Here is a 20,768-nt window from a genome sequence, read left to right on the forward strand (position 1 = left end):
AAATATATTAATAAAGTATATTGATTATTTGGATAATAGAATAGAGGGTGTATCAAATTTGCAGATGACATCCCAGAGGACAAGATCAGATTTCAAAATGATCTGAACAGACAGTAGACCTGGATCAAAATTAACAAAAATAATTTCAACAGGGAAAAATGTAAGGTAGTACATTAAGGCAGAAAAAATTAAATTCAAGAAAGGTGGAACGTGTCCAGAAAAGGTAAACGATCTGAAAAAACTATGCCTTTTGCAGAGCAGCTTGGGTACATTTAACCTAGGAAAGAGCGGGTTAAGATGTGACATGACAGCCATAGTTAAATATTTGAAAAGATGTTATATTGAAGATAGAGTAAGCATGTTTTCTGTTGCCCAAGAGATAAGAGGTGGATCTACTCTCACGGTTTCTTCCAACTCTGTGATTTGATGGTTCTGCAAAAGCAGATGGAAGCTGCCATCCAGAATTATTTGGGGAATTATGCATTCATCACTGGAGAAAAGTATAGCTGCCAGAAATGACAATGTTTAAATCATTTATATTTCCAAATTTTTAGAACATTTTGGTGAATATGAGGCATTAACTTTGCTCATTTTGCTTCTTTCCAATTTCACTGCAGATTGTTCTTCTTCATGAATTGTGAAACAGCACATACAGGCAACGAGAATGAAAAAGCATTACAGATGAAGAAATATCCCTCAGTGAGAACTAGAAACAAAACTAAATCTAGACAAGATAATCATATTAATAAAAAAATATATTCTGTGCATACAAGAGATCTATGAAACTAATTACAGTACATACTCACTTCCTCCTATGTAGCTGATCAGAATTAGAGCTCCCATTCATAACTTCAGCTATCAGAAAGGTTTGCAACTGTGTCCATGCAATTTGGTATAGATTTCAGTCTGGCAACTGGGATGAATTCCTGTTCTGCAAACAGAACTCTTTTTAGACTGCAAAAAATAAATGTTTCTTTATCTTTTTGTATTTTCCATTGGCAGAGCACTAACACAGGGTCTCATTTCAAAGAGCAGCACGCCGGTGACATGTAAAATGCTTATGCCCCAGCAAAGTCATTTTCAGAAAACTGTACCCTGCTCTCATCTAGTCAGTGGTGGCGCAATGGGTTAAACCCTTGTGCTGCCTGAACTGCTGACCTGAATGTGAATGTTTGCAGTTCGAATCCATGAGACGGGGTGAGCTCTCATCTATCAGCCCTAGCTTCCCATGTGGGGACATGAGAGAAGCCTCCCAGCAGGATGGTAACACATCCGGGCGTCCCCTGGGCAACGTCTCTGTAGATGGCTGATTCTCTCACACCGGAAGCGACTTGCAGTATGTTCTCAATTCGCTTCTGACATGATTTTTTAAAAAATCAAGTCAACAGATTTTAAGTTCCCGCCAGAGGCTTAGGAACATGGCTATGTAAATTCTCATATACAAACTCTTTCTTATTATTCATCCAATTTTGTTTGTTTTCGCAAGGGTACCCAAAGCACAGCCTCTGCTGCAAACCTCAGAAAGCAACCTTGATATAGTCAAACTCTGAACTGCAAGAAGCAAACTGTACGATTCATGACCTGCTAACAGTTTGAATGCTACATTCTGCATTTAGACCTGTTGTGGCAGCCATGGGCAAAATGTACTGCATGTAACATGATTTGGGGCATTAGAGTTGCATGTGTATTGTGCTTTAGCTCTAGTATAAATCCCATATTGTCTAGATATATTTTAATTCTTTACATAATAATAAATATAATAATAAAACTTTATTTATACTCTGCTCCATCTCTCAAAAGACTTGGGGAGGCTTACACTGGGACAAGCCCAAAACAGTATTACAATAAAAAAAAACAGTAACACAATAAAATCACAGTATAATAACACATCTTACAAAAGTTAAAATAACTTAAAACATAGACAGTAATCCCAATCAGTAATCAAGCATACAAACTGGCGTTTAAATTTCATCCAATCACACAATATAGTTGTGAATCTTTACAAAGTTACAATGTATCATAAAATTCCCAATCTCACCAGATCAACTTTTTTGATCAACAAGAGTCCTGGTTTGTGATGATACAAATTGTAATGAGTTGTGGCTTTGTTAGGTTCTAGGTATCTGGAAATTGTAATAAATTACCCAGGTAAAAAGATGGCTCTCTCTGTAAATACTTGAGCTGGTGAGTGGGAGGACTCTGAAGTAACTGTCTAATATTTTGGGAAGTGCAACACAGGCTGCAAGAGAGTGTCCATTCTCACTCTTCTTCCTGGCAGCTAAACTGTATATGGTGAAGATCCATGCCAAACACTCATTAGAGATACTGAGTATTCTTTTCCAATTTGCCATTTCTAATTTGCCTGCCTTCAAATTGCCGTGACAAACATTGTCCCCAAAAGGGAGAAAGAAAGCACAAAACAGATGCCAGCCTCTTCACCCAAATAGGAGAATTTCAACTGAAGGAATTGTGCTGGGTGTATAGGTATGCTCCAAATAAATTCAGGTCTCCACACAGCTTAGATTTTGCATTGCTTTAAAAAAAAACCCTGAGCTCTTCTGCATCACAGATAAGGAACGACTTTGTCGTTGCTTCACAACATGGCGATATGGATGGATTATGACATCCCTCTGGTGAAGGGACTAAAGGGACTAAAGAAGGAAGCTTCTAGAAGAACACAAATCGTTGTGAACAGCTGGAGGACAAAGGGATATACATGGGAGTATCAGCAGCACAGGATGCTATTATTAAGGCTCTCTGTGTCCCATGTTAGGAGGAGCATCCTCTTTCTATTTAAGTCTATGTAAGTTAACTGGATTGACAAAAACACTGCTACAAGTGTTGCTAGCCTCCCAACAATTACAGTGGAAAATGAAAATGAAGGCATCAGCGGTGTTTGGAAGGAAGGTGACTGCACTACTTCTGGAGACTAAGGAAGCAACTGGCATGGGAAATGAACACATTGTCTGTTGAATTGTTTAAAAAAACCTTTTTATTTTTGAAACAAGAATCACACTTAGAAAACTGTAGATAAATAAATAATTCAAAAGGGGTTTTGAAATGTATATTGCACAAATGTGAATTCCCATTTTTACTGTAAAAGGTTTTGTGTGTATGTATGGGGGTGTGTATGTGGGGGGGGGGGGGGGGCGGTAATTAGTCACATCTTCGGTGAGACGTTCTGAAGGTTCCTGGAGATTTCTCAGCCACAGGACAGGATCTGCAGGTGTGCTTGGTCCAGCATATGAATATCTTGCCTTTCAAGGATGCTGGTTCTGTAAGAATGAAAGAACAACAATAAAACTTCCACAATGTTCTTGTGCCTCCCACAGCACAATGCACGCACTCCTATGAACTTCTCCATTCCAAATGTGTTTGATTCTTATTTCAACCATTTAATTATCTATAGGGAAAATTATTTGAAGAGCCCTTCCAGTTGCCACTATACTATACTCAACCATTTTTTAATCAGCATTGTTCTAAATGGATTGAATCACAGTACTTAACTACTTGATAATCCTTCAGGCTTGTGTTTGAAACAGAGATGAGCAACATCCAATTCTAGGGTCACAAACAGATCCCCAAAATGTTTTTCTGGACCACACTCCAGCTCTGCTCTCCCACAAAGTGCCCTTTTACTGGCTTGTAAGTCTCAGGGAACAGCAATGGTTCACTAGGGGTGTGCGAAACTGCAGAAATCTGTTCTGTTTTTGTTTCAAATTTCAAGTGCCTTCCCTCGCCCTATTCTGTTTTGGGGGAAATTCTTCCCAAAACAGAAACGGAACACCGGATACCAAATTACAAATCCAAATGCCCTCCCCCACCCCCATCCTAATCTCCTGGAATCTTCCCAAAAACAGAAGGGGGGTACCCAAAAATCAAAATGAAAACAGAACGGAAACAGAACAGATTTCTGCTATTTCACACGCCTCTACGGTTCACCCTTTAAATTGGTTACAGTAACCAACACCCCAACTGCACTGATCAACAAATACAAATGCACTTGCATTTAACTTGTCATGTTTTATAGAATCACTAGCTGTGCCCGGCCATGCGTTGCTGTGGCGAAGTATGGTGGTATGGGAAATAAAGTATTGAGGAATTGTATATTGTATAATGATAATCTTATATTATCTGCTTAGAACTGGATTATATGAGGCCCCTTCTTCACAGCTGTATAAAATGCACACTGAAGTGGATTATATGGTAGTGTGGACTCAAGATAATCCAGTGCAAAGCAGATAATATAAGATTATAAATGGGTTATATAGCTGAGTGGAAGGGCCTTGAGTCTACACTGCCATATAATCCAGTGCAAATTAGATAATCTGTGGAAGAAGCCTAAGTGAGGCCTAAATCTGCCTGTCCCCTAACTGAACCCTGGCTGTCCTTTGGCTGAGTTGGTTGCTAGGAGACCAAGTGGGTAGAGACTAGCCCTCTAAACTGGCAGCAATTGGATAAAAACAATTATTGCTCTCCCTCTAATTAGGACTTTATCTTTCTTTTCTTTTTGTTGTATCAACCTAGAGGCATGGATGATGGGTTGTGTTGTCTAATTTCGAGGTTGGGGGACCTGTAGTTTTGTTGTTTTGTGGGTCGCCGTGATGCCATCACTCATTTATATATATAGATAAAATCTTAGCTGGAAGAGGCCTCAAGGTCCATCTACACCAACTTCCTACCATGCAGGAATTTTGTTGTGTTATAACCTAGAACTGAAATACATTTAACTGATAATCTTAGCATTTGATGTACACAAGATACTCAACATTGTAAAAATGATAGTGTTTTTACTGTGGTGCAAAAGGCAAGTAAGCAACACAACTGACAAGCTGGAGAGTCTCCAGAGAAGGGTGACAGATTCCAAATGCAGGAAAAAATATTCTACTTAAACTGGCACTCAATATTTTGCCCTCTTTGCTGTGTCATACCTAAATAAACCGTGGTACAACCATCAGCTTCCAAGAGTCATTTGCATGCATTAGGTGCAATTCTATTACATATGGTCTCAAATTGCACCCACTTGTTATTGAGAGGCTCCACAATCTGTTTGAGACCATACATAGCAATCTGTTCTCTCACAGCAATTATGTTGTTTGAGGAAACAGAAACATCGCAGAATGGGAACAATCACTATCGCACTTCTCTGTAACTGTTCTATGGTGTTGCATTGGCAATGCATGGCTATGCTATCAGATTTCCACATTGCTCCACTGACCTTGCAGCTTACAACACTAAAAATACAATTTAAAATTATAAACTTACTATGTATAAACATTAACATACAATTAAATGTTGAATTCTTTAAAAAAACATAGTTCAAATCACATAAGACCATAAAAACTGTTAAAATAATGAAAACACTGCACAGAACCACCTGACTCATTCTTAAAAACTTAAAAGAACTTTGCTTCCATCATCTACAGCAGTGGTTCCCAACTCCCAGAAATCCCAGCCATCTTACCAGCTGTTAAGAATTGTTGGAGCTGAAGTCCAAAACACCTGGAGGCCCAAAGGTTGGGAACCACTGATCTACAGGAAAGACCTTTTCAGGCCAGGATTACCCAACTCACCTAAACCTGCCAAATAACTAACTTTTAAACCACTTAAATCCAAACACAAGAAAATACATCTCAGAAGCCAGAGGGAGAGAAGAAAACTATACACATTCACATTGCATGGCTGTCACAATATGACAACTGCAGCAGAGATTATCATACCAGAAACAGTAGTCCACTGCAGTGATATTGCAGCTACCAATGTTTCTAACACCAATGAAGAAAAATGGGAACTAAAATTATTTAAACAATGCAGCAAAGGCACAGACACGACATCACATGATAAGCTTCAGCCAACTATGATGCCGCAACTGAAATTGATCAGTCCTAAATTTAAAGAAACAGAGATCAAAGACCTATCAAAATAAGTCAAAGACAAACCTATATCAAGAATGAAATATATATTAAAAATCTCCAAGTATAAACATCCACTAGAATTAGAGACATCCGCAGCTGAGATTTGTTGAACTGTCCAAGAGATAATTATCACCTTAGATAGCCAACAAAGCTAGGTTTTATGCAAGAGTGCAAAGAAGAACACAACTGCAGAAACAAATCCATATTAAAATCCTCACAACCCCTGAGGATGCTTGCCATAGATGTGGGTGAAACGTCAGAAGACAATGCTTCTGGAATATGGCCATACAGCCCGGAAAACACACAACAACCCTGTGATTCTGGCCATGAAAGCCTTCAACAACACATATTAAAATCCATTTTAACTTTGCAAAAAGACATCTTGGAGACACAGCAAACATATAAGAAAGAGATCTCTGCCTGAAGAGACTCAAACTGAACTTTTTGATCTTGTTGCAAACCACTGTGTGCGTTAAAGAGCCACAAGTACACATTCTCTTTAGAAGACCATCCCAATACTACGAAGTAATGTCTCAGGGGAGCAAATATTTATGCAACTAAGAACTGCTTTCCCAATTCAGAATTAACTTTTGTGCCAGAAAAGAAATATTTTTAATCATCACATGTTGAGTTTGTCAATGCTAAGTTGTAACACAACAAAATGTAGAAAAATAGAAGCAAGAGTGAATAATATTACAAGGTACGGTAGCTCTTTGGCAGAAAAAATATTATGTAGATTTCACACAACATTATCAGTGTGAACAAAGAACCTTCAGAAAACGAAAGCCATGCTAGATCTGTTAGCTGTCACTGGCCTTACCGTCTTCAAATGTTGACTGACACTAATCAAAGCCATACTAACAATGGTATCATTTGACAACTTTACCAGTTCTACAATGCCTTTGATTCCCGCACTTACCTTGGAACTAACATCCAGCATATGAGGGGTGTGTGTGTGTATTTGACTTCCCTTCTCCCTTGTATCTGAAAAGAAAAGACAAATTAAACTTTGCCAAACTCAAAACCATATATCAAGCATGCACATCCACTATCCCTCCTGATCCAACCTGTTCTTCACTCCACCAATATTATTTCTTATGACACACAACCTAAGCTCCTTTAAAACATGCCCACACCCACCTACTGCAGCACTTAATATTTAAATTCACTTTCAACAGATCCTCACATCAGTAATTCAATTTCAAGCTTCCAAATTCTATCCTATCAACATGTCTGGTGTAGAAAATGCAATATACTTACCAGAAGCCAGTTGACGGGTGCCTGTAGTATGCAGCAGAATATTTCATATTGGCCCACCGTCCAGGATACCTCACATGGCTGGAGGGTCCATGTCATGGGTAATGAAAAGATCAATGGCATGTGTATGTGGGGAGCCATCAACAAGGTTGCTCCTCCTCCTACTTTCTCTTCCATCAATGCTATTGACGTCTGCAAACAAAGAAAGCCTCTCTATGCAACCAATCTAATACAGTTAAATGCACAAGGTCTAGGGTACAAAATGTTCCCCATTGAGGCATGCTAACATGTGAAATACACATCATGCCCAACAACAGTACAAACAGGATTGCACAATTTAAACGTATCATGGGACATAACTTTGACGTCGGTTATCTAGAGCTGTTGTCCCAACACTCAAACCTGAAATACGAGAAAGCCCTTATTCACTGCATTTACTTAGAGTGTTTCCACATATTGTGTACTAATTCATAAAAAGCAGATCTGAGTTTCACAAATGTATCACTTAGTTGCTGGAAACCCTAAGACGACCCTATCACACCTCCCCAATGTCTTTTATTTTCTCTTCCCCTCTTGCAGCAACAACAGCACCACAATCTTTAGTTGCCTGCCTATTTCCCTTCTGTTTAAAGTCGCACATAGAATTTCCTGCATCCAGTCAAAAAGGCACCAGGTAGCACAACAGGTTAAATTGCTGAGCTGCTGAACTTGCTGACCGAAAAGTCGGTGGTTCAAATGTGGGGAGCAGGGTGAGCTCCCCCTGTTAGCCCCAGCTTCTGCCAACCTAGCAGTTCAAAAACATGCAAATGTGAGTAGATCAACAGGTACCACTCCAGTGGGAAGGTAATGGCTCTCCATGCAGTCATGCCAGACACATAACCTTGGAGTTGTCTATGGACGATGCCAGCTCTTCAGCTTAGAAACAGAGATGAGCACCAACCCCCGGAGTCGGACACAATAAGACTTAATGTTAGGGGGAAACCTTTACCTTTACCTTAGAGCAGGGCTGAGGAGGAAGGAAGGAGATAAGGGAGGGTGGGATATTCAAATGTAGAGAAAGTGAAGCAGAATGAAGATGATGGAGATGGTCGGCCTAGAGGTATCAGGACCAATGGGAATTGCCTCCCCGGCTCAAGGGACTCAGAGGAAGCTCTAAAATGTCCAGGTTCCCAATCCTGACATGCTGATGAAGCATCAAGTTGCTGGAGACAGCACAAGTGACACCACAGCCCGAAATATCAACAAGAGTCAACAAAGAAACTTCTTAACAAGTGACAGCCACAGACTTCTTCCGTTTCGGGTTTCTTGGAACTATCACCAAAGATTGATAGACTTTCAGAGAAGAAGGTAAAAGATGGTCTAAGGAAATTACCAAAATTCTTTTTTTTAATATTGTGGATAATTTGATGCATGGAAATATAAATATGGAGAAGAACATTATTTTTGAAGATTCAAATTTTTTTGTCTTAAAATCTTTGTTTTAAAATTAAGAAATCTGAGATTTTTTTCAAGATCTTTTTCTGATCACTAATAATCAGGGTGAATGAAGAAATAAAAGAGTGTATGATAAAATGATCACAAAGCATAGGTAACCAGTTGCACCCAGATCAATGGTTCTCAATCTGTGGGTCCCCAGATGTTTGGCCTTCAACTCCCAGAAATCCTAACAGCTGGTAAACTGGTTGGGATTTCTGGGAGTGGTAGGCCAAAACTCCTCGGGACCCACTGGTTGAGAACCACTGAGCTAGATCAATGGGAAAGGTCATGGATGAATAGTTTGAAATTTACTTTGAGTTATGAGTTCAAGGAAAACTTTTATCAAATGTATTGATAATATTTAATGGTATTGAAATGTGCCATAAATAAATGCTGGAAAAATGAACAAAAGGTTAAAAGGTTAAAAAAACACCAAGTCCAAAAAAAGATTCACAAATTGTTCAAAGACTGAACTGAAAATGGAAAGAAAACCAGATTTTTTTTTTGCTAGGCATGATAAATACCTAGTTAAAGAAGAAACATGGAAATTTATTCAATATATGAATATATGACTGCAATATGTTCAAATATGGAAAGATACTATGATATCAACAGAAGAAGATTGTGGTGAAGATACATGATATGCGTGGGCTGTGGTGGAGCAGCGGATTAAACCACTGAGCTGGAAACTTGCTGACCAAAAGGTTGGCGATTCGCATCTGCAGAGTGGAGCCCCAGTTTCTGCCAACCTAGTAGATTGAAAAAATGCAAATGTGAGTAGATCAATGGGTACTGCTCCGGCAGGAAGGTAACAGTGCTCCATGCAGTCATGCTGGCCACATGACTTAGGAGGTGTCTACGGACAATGTCAGCTCTTCGGCTTAGAAATGGAGATGAGCATCACCCCAACAGTAGGATTCGACTAGACTTAATGTCAGGGAAAAATCTTTACCTTACTATGATATCAACACAAGAAGATTGTGGTGAAGATACATGATATGGCAGAAATTGGTAACTTGGCAATGCTGTTGGAGAATAAATCAATGTTAAACTTTACGACAAGTTGAGATATTGGTATTAATTTTTTGAAACAATGCAGGGGCATAGAATATGTGGTAATTCTGGAGAGATACACTTGATATAGAAATACAATTAACACTTTTATTTAGAGGAAGTCCATTAACTAATTATAACCACAACTTAAGAAGAGGAAGTCATCATGTTTCCCATTTGTCCTGTAGTATAGTTGTATTAATTCAGTTACGTGTTTTTCTTGTATGTTTTCTATACTATGTACTGTTTGTTTTGTTTGTTTTCCTTAAGTGTTGCTTCTATGTATACAAACCCTTTATTTGTTAATAATAAAAATGAAGTGTCTGTACAAGAAAAAGCCATCACAATTATAATTATGACTACTGCTCCCAGAATATAGACAGCCACTTCACATCGTTCCTGCGTTGCTATGAATGTCCATAATACAGTTAAGCAGATTTGCTGAGACGTAGTGATGGTCCAGGCTCACTTAATAAATGTCACGATCATTCAAAGCAAGAATGTGAACTTTAAACAGCACTTTAAACATTACTCTATACTAGTTCTCTCAAAATTGGGATTACTATAAAGTCTAAAATATAGAGGAAAAAAGTTTGCAATGATTACTGTGAGTAATTTGCAGGATTAAAATTCAAATTAGTAATATGCCAAATTGTAATAATTTTACAATATTCAAATTAGATGCCTGGATTTGAAATGTCTGAATATGGCAACCTTAATGAGATGAGACAGATACAAATATCTGCTGTTTTCTGCGTTTTTCTTGGAAATATGATGTACTGTATTCAGGAATTAAATCTGCTTTCTTGGCAACTTTTCTTTATTATGTCACAAGCGACTTGAGAACATACTGCAAGTCGCTTCTGGTGTGAGAGAATTGGCCATCTACAGAGACGTTGCCCAAGAATGCCCGGATGTGTTATCATCCTTCTGGGAGGCTTCTCTCATGTCCCTACATGGGAAGCTAGGGCTGACAGATGAGAGCTCACCCCATCTCATGGATTCAAACTGCAAACATTCCAGTCAGCAGTTCAGGCAGCACAAGGGTTTAACCTATTGTGCCATCACTGGCTTGATGAGAGCAGGGTACAGATCCCCACATAGACCTGTAGGTCCCAGGATATGTCCATCCAATGTCTATATAGGTTATAAATGTAGTTCCTCATTGGTTCTATCATAAAAACATGGGGAAAGTTTATTAAATGGCATCTACCAATTTACTTAGTTTTTGGTAGAAAAACAAATTTTCTGAAGTACAACTGCTTTCAAAGTAAGGACTATACAATTAAACAGGAAATGACATTTTCAAACTAGGAACAGTTTTTCTTCATTATTATCATAGCTGGATGGCCATCTGTCAGGACAGCTTTGATGGTGTATTTCTGCCTGGAGAAAGGCGGTGATGTTCCTGGGTTACAAATGTCATTGCAGGGGGAAATTGTCATCTTTTTTTGGAGTGGCACCTCTTCTTTGGAATGCCCTCTTAGGGGAAATTAGAGAAGTGCCCTCTCTTTTGGAGTTTAGGAGGAGCCTTAAAACCTATCTTTTTAAGGAAGCCTTTGATTGAACACAAGACTTACAAAGTTGAGGAAGAACCTGGACTGTAGGATGCATTTATGGCAACCAGACCGATTGATAACTGGCAAATAGGAGAAAACGTGGAGGCAGTGACATACTTTATATTTCTAGGCACGAAGATCACTGCAGATGCAGACTGCAGCCAGGAAATCAGAAGACGTCTACTTCTTGGGAGGAGAGCAATAGCTAAACTCGATAAAATAGTGAAAAACAAAGACATCACACTGGCAACGAAGGTCCGCATAGTTAAAGCAATGGTATTCCCCATAGTAACCTATGGTTGCGAGAGCTGGACCATAAGGAAGGCTGAGTGAAGGAAGATAGATGCTTTTGAACTGTGGTGTGGGAGGAAAATCCTGAGAGTGCCTTGAACCGCAAGAAGATCCAACCAGTCCATCCTCCAGGAAATAATGCCTGGCTGTTCACTGGAGGGAAGGATATTAGAGGCAAAGATGAAGTATTTTGGCCACATCATAAGGAGACAGGAAAGCCTGGAAAAGATCATGATGCTGAGGAAAAAGGAAGGAAAAAGGAAGAGAGACCGACCAAGGGTAAGATGGATGGATGGTATCCTTGAAGTGACTGGCTTGATCTTGAGGGAACTGAGGGTGGTGACAGCCGACAGAGAGCTCTGGCATAGGCTGGTCCATGAGGTCATGAAGAGTCAGAAACGACTGCACGAATGAAGAAAAAGAAGAATGTTCTTCCTGTATTCCCCCCAGCTCTTCACCACTAAAAGTGTATCTTTATTATTCTTATCAGATTGTTTGTTTTAAATCTCTTATCTAATTTTAGTTATTACCTAGTAAGTCTAGCACTGTAATATGATTTGTTTAATGTATTTCACTATCTTACTTCCCTTTTTAAACAAAGTTTATGTATTTGTATATACACAATCCACATCTAGAGGTACTAAAACAGTCACTCCTTCTTCAGTTGTTGCTAATCAGTCACACTTGGTACAGGTAAAATATCATTCAACATGCTTGGGACCAGAACTGGGATTTATTTGGATTTTGTAATACCTATATATGTATATCAGCACATAGTGAGATATTTTGGAGATGGGACCAAGGTGTAAACATGCCATTCATTTATGTTTCTAATGCATGTCCACTGAACCGAAAAGGAAAGGTGTCACTATCTCAGTGACCCATGAGGACAATTTCAGAGTAGTTCAGCATTCCAGATAAGGGATGTTCAACCTGCATTACTCTTGGCAAGTGATTTGAGCAGCAACCTTGAGCATGCTTCCTTGAGGGAGTTGTCTCCAATGGAAATTGTAATAATTTCTTCCAAGTAAATGTCCCTGTGCCTGGTGAGGATAGAGGTTATTATTCTGCCATCTGCTCCTCCCAGAGTAGTGCTACTTCATGCACACTATCCACCCCACTGATGACACAAAAATGGTAAGCATTTTTGAAATCTGAATTAGAATCCACTTGCATGGTTGTGCTTGCATTTTGTTTTGTGTTTGTTGTTATTTTGAGAACATAATCAACAGCCGAGGACGGTGTGTGATATGGTGTCTCAGGTTATTGAACAATATGTGAAGGAGTAGTTACATTTATTCAGTTTTAACCATTACAAGTTGGCCTTTGAAGGCTGATGTGGCCTTTGGAGATACCCTTGAGTTAGTGCAAGTAGCTCCCCAGCCTCTTTCAAGACATCCAGAGAAGAAACTGGAAAACCTCTTCAGGAACTGATTACACTGCCAACCACACGATCACAAGAGTTTCCTTCTGATTTTCAATCAACAGAGAACAAGCCTGCATTCTCCTTTCTCTGACAGCCCTTGCGATACTGAAAGAGTGCAACTGCTGAGAAGAAAAGTAAACACATGAAAATGATGACAACAACCATACTGTAAACCTTGGGTACACGAAAACTACTATGCTCACAGAGAGGTTTTCTCTGACTTCAATGGGATGACTAATTTTTGCACAATTACAAAAAAGACCCAACTATTAACAAGGCAAAAATGAAACAGGTAGATGAAACAAAGTGAAAAGCGTTCAATCTTTTCTTGAAGAAATAGAAGCTTTCAGCATCATAGGAAATCTCTTATTAGTGTTTTAACAACTTTAAAAGGCTTTTTGCAATGAAAAGGAGCTAGAATTCAGACAACATTGACAGCCAAACCTGGTAAGCTCGTAATTATATTTAAGTTGGTATTTGAATTGCTTGTTCCATCTCATTAACAAGTTAAAAGATTTCAAAAACTGGGGCTTGTTTATAAGAAAAAAATTAGCGAAGTTTTATAAATAAGTTGGGACAGCCACTAGTTCTTTCACCCTTATTCTTGTTTTTACTATTTTTACCATCAAATATCATTTTTGATATTTAAAAAACAATATTGAAGGTACAATTACATAAGACAAACTACCAACGACCAACTACATTAACATAATAAACTAAACTAAACATATAGACCATAAAAAACAGAAAAAGGGGGAAGATAACAAATGACTTCCAACTTGGTTACAGATCTTCCTCTACATCAGTGGTTCTCAACATGTGGGTCCCCAGGTGTTTTGGTCTACAACTCCCAGAAATCCAAGCCAATTTACCAGCGGTTAAAATTTCTGGGAGTTGAAGGCCAAAACATCTGGGGACCCAAAAGTTGAGAACCACTACTCTACATTAACTTTTATTTAAAGACTTTTACATATTATTTAATCCTAATATTCTTCATAATTTAATATGGAGATTCTCTATCACATCCAAATACCAACTTTAGCTAACAATAAATTCAAAACCTTTTAAATATACTCATAAGATTCTCTTACTCTTGAGTTTGATCTAACTCTAATAAATTCTCTTTGAACTCATCTTCAACATCACAATTTCGTGTATCGAATTTCACATTAGTCTCAAAAAGTCCAGTAACTAACACAGCTCATCTTCTGCTCTCTTCAAAGTGACTGAGCTGAAAAACCAGAGGCAGAAGTCAGGGAGAGCACATGGCAAGAAACAAAGAAAAGTCCCACATAAGTTCCCAGTCTGCAGCAAGATATGAAAATGAAAAGCCTGAACCAAGCAGCGGATAAACAGATGTCAAATTGAAGAATCCATATTAGAAGTGCAGTTTATGCTGCCATCACTCCAACTGAGTGACTTCTCACTTAGGCATTTGCCTACTAGTTCATACCAGTCACAGTCACTACAACTCACTTGAAGAAACTTGAGTAGAAATAGATAAAATCATCTTTGACGATGATTAGCACAGGAAGTCTCTGGGACTGACAAAATAAGATATGTGATGGAAACAGAAAGGTCTATACCCCACACACATTTAGGCAGTGCAGAAAATGCCCCCTAAAACAGAGGTAGGATTCCTAAAGAATGCTAGGAAAATAATGTCCTGATTTAAATAGAAAACAGACAAAACTTTTGGTAACAAGGAAATGTCTCGCCTCAAGACTACCTTACTCCTATGGAAGTGAGGATAGTATCCACATGCATACTATATAACTCACTCACTCTCCCGGCAGACATAACAGCTATTAGGAAAAAGCTGTTTTTCCTGAGTAATCTGAAGACACAAGAAGCCATAGGTTCAAATGGTATCTTGAGACAGTTAAACAGGATCAGTTCCAAGATTCGTTAAACAGTAGACCCTAGAACAGGGAGTCTATAAGTTTTAATAACGCTTTAGGAACTCCTTGACTAGTGGACTCAAAAGCAAGAAGGCTCACAGAACACAGGAAGTCCCAAGATACAACTTCCAAATAACAAAGGTCAGAAAAAATGCACAAAACAGAGAAACCAATACACGGAAAACATTCACATCTTTTGGAGAAACCCTCCAAAGATTAAGGAATGTAGAAAACTTGCCCTATTTATAGGCATGCATGCACCTTGTTGATGTCTCATGAGCTGCAGTGGAAGAGAGCTTAACTTAATTAGGAATGGGATCAAAGAAAAATCTTCCACATTGTGGGCTTCAATGTGTGAAAGTCTGGATGAATCACCCTGCTATCATTGAGGGTTAACAAGGCTGGATGTAACTGATGTCTCACATACTGATCATACTGATCTCTGGACAGATGCAGAAGAGGAGCAAACAATTGGTTACCTGAGCCAGCAAAGGGCTGATTAATATGCACTTGGCTCAAATCTTCATTATTATCTCATTAATCCTCTGAAATAGCAGGCAGGCATACACCATGGGTCTGTGGTAGTCGAAGTAAAACCCATCACCTAAACAGCCCATCCCTGAGGGGTTCCCCAAGCAGAAAAACTTTTCCGAAGCAATGCAAATAAGTACATGGTTCATAACATCTGTGAGAGTGTTTTCCTCCCCTGGTGGGATGTTGCATGAGATATACCAAACCAACAGTGTAATTGCAAGATGGAGTAGGGTGTCTACCTGTTCCATGTTTTGTTGTCTGTGAACTATCTAAATAACCTTCCCTTGGAAAAAATGTTCAAATAACCAAAAGGTTTTACAAGGAACTCAAAGGCATTGATGTGGAGAGCACCCTCTCTTACAAACAACGACCTCTGCCCATTAGACCGACTGAAGGCGCTTCCCACCTCTCCAGGGATGCACAGGTAGTGGTGGTTATTATGGGTTGTTGAAGTGATGGTGGCAAAGTCAAGGTTTGCTTTTTGGATTTTTAAAAATATATTTTCAAGTTGTGGGTGAATTGATAGATGTAGAATACATGAGGGTCAACCAGAAATACAAGTGCATGAAATGAGGCATCACTTTCCTATTTATATAGCAAACAATGCAAAGGCATAGTTTTCAGATTGGTGGATCAGGTTAGAAATAGCTGGAGGAGGAAAAACACAATTGTAAATTGCAGTCTTCAATAAGAGAACTTCCTGGCAATAATTAGCATTAAACATTTTCTAAAGTATCCGCAGTACATACAATGTTCAAATGAACAATGAAATGTACATTCATTTTGTATTCACAATGAACTCTTTTAAAACACATTCTTTTTCTCTCCCTGTAAATTCTGGTAAATTTCTCCGTTGTTATGTGTCTTCAAACTGGCCTTTTCTTTGTTCTTAAAAATCAGTGTAGACATGTATATTTACTTAAAATGTTAGCTTTGAATCTCTTAATCTTGGGGGAGATCCAGCAGAGGCAGAATAAACTGTGCAAACATCTCTTTGGACTCACCTCCTGTCCTCTAAACATTCCTGTGACTTCCGTTTCAAAAAGGGGAGTCCCCCTCATTGACTCAGAAGTACACCAGTACTGCAAATGCCGCAAAGGGCCTTTGTTTTTGTGATGCTCACATTTCAGAAAGATTTGATGGAACCATGAAAACATTCCAGTATGCTTTCAGATAAGCTCTCTCACCTAAAGAAAGTTAGTATGTATTCTTTTTTATTTTACTGTTTCATGCATTGTTTTACATGCACTGTTTTAATCTTATTTTGCAAACTGCCTTAGCAAAAACATGAGAAATAAATCAAGGAAACAAAGGTACAAATGATTTATCTAAACTTTACTGAAGCAAAAGCACCCTCATGTTGTTTATGAAAATCCCAGACCCAGAATTTGTTTTCATAGTGTCTGAAGAAATTGGTAAATAAACTTTGCAAGCATGTGTTAGGATGTGCCTTTACTATTTTTGGAGGTAAACGCAATCAGATCCCACACATTTTTCCTCCCTGCAGTGAATTGTGCAATCATCTTGTTTTCAAGAAGATTAAAAAAAAACACATAATATATGGTTCAAGGATTAAATGTTCAGATAACAAACCTTTAATCTCCCTTTCCTTCTGGTTAGCTGCTGCCTACTCATACCCTTTAGAACATATAGAAAACTGCCTGGCACCATGTCAAAATATTGATCCACCTGGCTCAATGCCATCTACAGCAAGGATGGACAATATGCCCCTTTTATTATCTTGTGTAGCCAATTCCATTGCCTCCATCTGTAGACACTGGATTAGCTACAAAAATCATTAGGCAGTGAATGTGTACACTAATTTGACATCAAAGGTGGACATGAAGATGTCCAAACAATAGCAGAGAGCATCTTCTGATTACAAAAGATAGTATCAAAGTAGTCAAAAACAAGAAAAGGGATGCCAACTCTCTTGAGTGCAAACTCTGAATAAGCTCTTTCAGGTTCTTCTTTATGGGTCACAGTTTAGGAGCCACAGCTTTATCTTCTTTACTTATAACGTTTATCATTGCATTCTTAACACTATATAGTTGATAGATGAGACTGTTCTATAGACTGTCATAGGGATATCTTAAGAGATTATATTCCCTGAGATAAAGGACAAAATGCTCCCCCCTCCCCACTCACCTTCAACATACAGACATCAACAAACCTATAGAAGCCTACTGATGCAAAATCACCCACCATCACCCCAAAAGGTAGCAGGCTAGCTTGAAGGGTGTGGAACAGACTCTGCCTGGAATACAGAGAAGTGCAGTAGATTGGCCAAAGCCCACTCTACAATCTTCAGCAGCTGCTATCTGTATGTATGTGTTATTTACTCAGTGGTGCATATGAGGGTCAAAGTCCACAGCTCACATAAGCACCTATGAGATTGCAGGTGATAGGACCCCAGCAAACAAGCCTGGTTTCAGCACCTGGACAGTTACAAATATGTTGGGAGCCAGCCAGACTAATATTCTATTCCAATGTAAATGTGTTAGCATCGGGATAGTAGGAGCAAATGACATTTTACCCTAATAATCATGAATTTAAAATGCAAAAAAGCATATGCCTGAGTATTTTTTAAAGTTTAAAAATCAAAGAGTTGTTATCAACATTGTGATTTCTAACAGAACCATAGAGTTGGACGAGATCTCAAAGTCAGGCAGTCCAAACCCCCTGCCATGCAGGGATACTAAATCAAAGCAGATAGCAATCTGGCCCCTGTTTAAAAACCTCCAAAGGACACTCTGCCACGCACCAAGGAAATGCATTCCACCATCAGACAGTTCTTACCATCAGGAAGTTTCCTTATGCTTAGGTGAATTTTTTTTCCTGGAGTTTGAATCCACTAATCTTTCCTCAGTCTCTGGAGAAGCAGATAACAAGCTATCATTTCCCCTCTTAAGCTTCTCTTCCCCAAGCTAAACATACCCAACTTACTAAGCCATTTCTCATAGGGTAGAGTTTTGAAACCTTTTAACCTTACGGTCTTACTTCTTTGGATAGCCTCCATATTGTCAATAACCTTTTGTTGTGGTGCCCAGAACTGGACACAGTATTTCAGATGAACTCTGGGCAAGTAGAAAAGAATGGTACTATAACTTCCCTTTATCTAAATATTATACTTCTATTGATGCAGCCTAGAACTGCATTGTTGTCAAGCCAGATGTCACCCATCCTAAGACTCCTAAAATTGAATTTTTGGCCACTGCTTCCACTTCCATCTTTGAGGAAAACAAGGGGCCTAGTTAGACATCCACATTGTTCTTGCCTTTTGTGATCTTTTCCAGGGTACATGCCCTGCTATGTGCCATCACTGACTGGGTGGAAGAACAGCATGATGTGGATTGACTTTGAAGCAGCAGGATGTAATGACCATGACATTGCAGCAACATGATGTATTTTCATTTTCCAAACCAATCTGTCATCACCACCATCCTCTTTTCTTGGCAGTGCAAGGAAAGGGGGAGAGATTGGGTCTGTGCTCTTCCACCACTGCAACAGACAACCACCAGAACTCTGGAGAGCTCCCAGCTATCAGCAGGCACACTTACTGACATCAGTAAAAGCACTTGCCAAAGGCCAGAAGATCTCCCACAGCTCCATGTGCATCTGCTAGCTGTGATGATGGGGACAGCTAAGGTAAGGTGACCATCTAACAAGGTTGAACTGTTTTTGGCTTGGCTGGATGATCTGGACTCAGCTCTAGACTAGTTGTGCCCAAGATCAGACTGGAGAATTGATACTCTGGACTGGTCTTTGACTTTTGGGCATGCGTAAATTTGCCTGTGACGTCACTTTTGGAAGAGAAACAGAGGGAGACAGAAGTATTTTAATTGCAGGTAGAGCCAACATATGGATATCAGGGTAGGAAATAGGCCCCTTTCCTCATGTAGTTGTCTGTTCCTGGAGTGGATTAAATTTACCCTGTCAGGGTGTCAATTTGGCAGTTTTGGTATATTGATATGGAAACCCCCATATGATTCACAACTCGCTGCAACTTCTTTCCCTACCACTATAAGCATAATACAGTGGCAGAAACAGAATCCAGACCATCCAGTTGGCCCGAACCTGGTTCAGACCTGCCAGATGGTCACCCTTACCTGAATTGTCATCTGTGCCATTGTGACAACTAGTGCAAAAAAAAAAAACCCACCACAAATGCAAAAAAAGAAAAAAAAGAAAAGCAAATGCACACTTATGGAATGGGGACACTTGATGTACCAATACTACATGGGAACATGACACTGGAACTATTGTTGTTGACAAACCGAATATGGGCGAGCAATGTGGTGCTACAGCAAAAAAGCAAACACTAATTTAGCCTGCATTATTAGAACTAAAGTTTCAAAGACAAGCAAAGTATATTAGTGAAGCCTCAGCTAGTGTAATGAGATCAGTTTTCTTTGCTTGTTCATTCTTCCTTCAACTTATATTACTCCCTGATGCCAGTGGGAGGAAATGAACCATTACATTTCCAGGGCTGGCATGGCTTCACCACTTTTGGCAACATGTTCAGGACATACCACAGAACAATTCCAGTCTGTCCCCTTTTTGCCTTTTCCAGTGTCAAACCTCTGTCATCAAAAAGGTAAGAGTAGCAGAGGCTTACAAGAGGATTGGGAGAAGGCCAGTTTAAATTTTCCCCTGTGAAAGCAGTCTTCTCTCCTCATTCTCTGAAGAAGAGGCCAAAAGTATCCTAGGATATCCTTCCTAGGACCAGATGACTTTCTTAGGAATGTCAAAGCAAACCCATTTTTCTCACTGCACACTAATGGAGATATATATGTGCATAGGTTACACAGGCAGATTTTTAAAATTAGGTTAAAAGTTGCAAGTTCTACTAGTTTTACAAACCAAGCACTCCATAATTCCTGAAAAAAAATATTTTGCCCACTCAAATAAATGAGAATTGATGCTTGCTGCATGAATCTATCTAAATTACTATATCATTTAAAATAATATTTCATATATGGGTCAATATTTCTAAATCAGTTTATCTTCTAAACATCTATATGTATTTGAATAGATAACATGTAAAGCAACTAACATTAGTGAAGTAGAAAGGCACTTCTATACATTTCTGTTTCCGGTTTCTTCCTTTCTTCATACAATGAGTTGTCCAATGCACTTAATTGCTGTATGAAATTTTAAAATAATATCAATAGTGAAACATTAAATAAAGAACTGCTTCTGACAGTTCTTTATGAACCCAAGTACCAACATTACAATTAAAAGAAATTTCCTCTCAGGTGCATTCTTAGCCAGTTTAAGCCTCTTTAGTCATGATGACATAAGGAAAGATTTTTTAATTATTAAAGCAGACTTTGGTGATCCATGGACTGATTAC

The 20,768-nt window shown here is 38.9% G+C and overlaps 1 protein-coding gene and 1 long non-coding RNA gene across 3 annotated transcripts in view; both read right to left on the minus strand.

The window, feature by feature from the left end:
• The window catches only part of nat8l (N-acetyltransferase 8 like), a 47,403-nt gene that overhangs the window by 10,609 nt on the left and 16,026 nt on the right, over positions 1-20,768 (minus strand). The gene's annotated exons all lie outside the window — the stretch shown is intronic.
• On the minus strand, positions 1,752-20,766 carry LOC134297699 (uncharacterized). Its single transcript, XR_010004543.1, has 3 exons — positions 7,176-20,766; positions 6,835-6,899; positions 1,752-3,275 (listed from the first exon to the last, which is right to left on the minus strand). It is a non-coding gene; the product is annotated as an uncharacterized LOC134297699 (long non-coding RNA).

This window comes from Anolis carolinensis, chromosome 3, assembly GCF_035594765.1.
Source record: "Anolis carolinensis isolate JA03-04 chromosome 3, rAnoCar3.1.pri, whole genome shotgun sequence".
In the NCBI taxonomy this organism is placed as follows: Eukaryota; Metazoa; Chordata; class Lepidosauria; order Squamata; family Dactyloidae; genus Anolis; species Anolis carolinensis.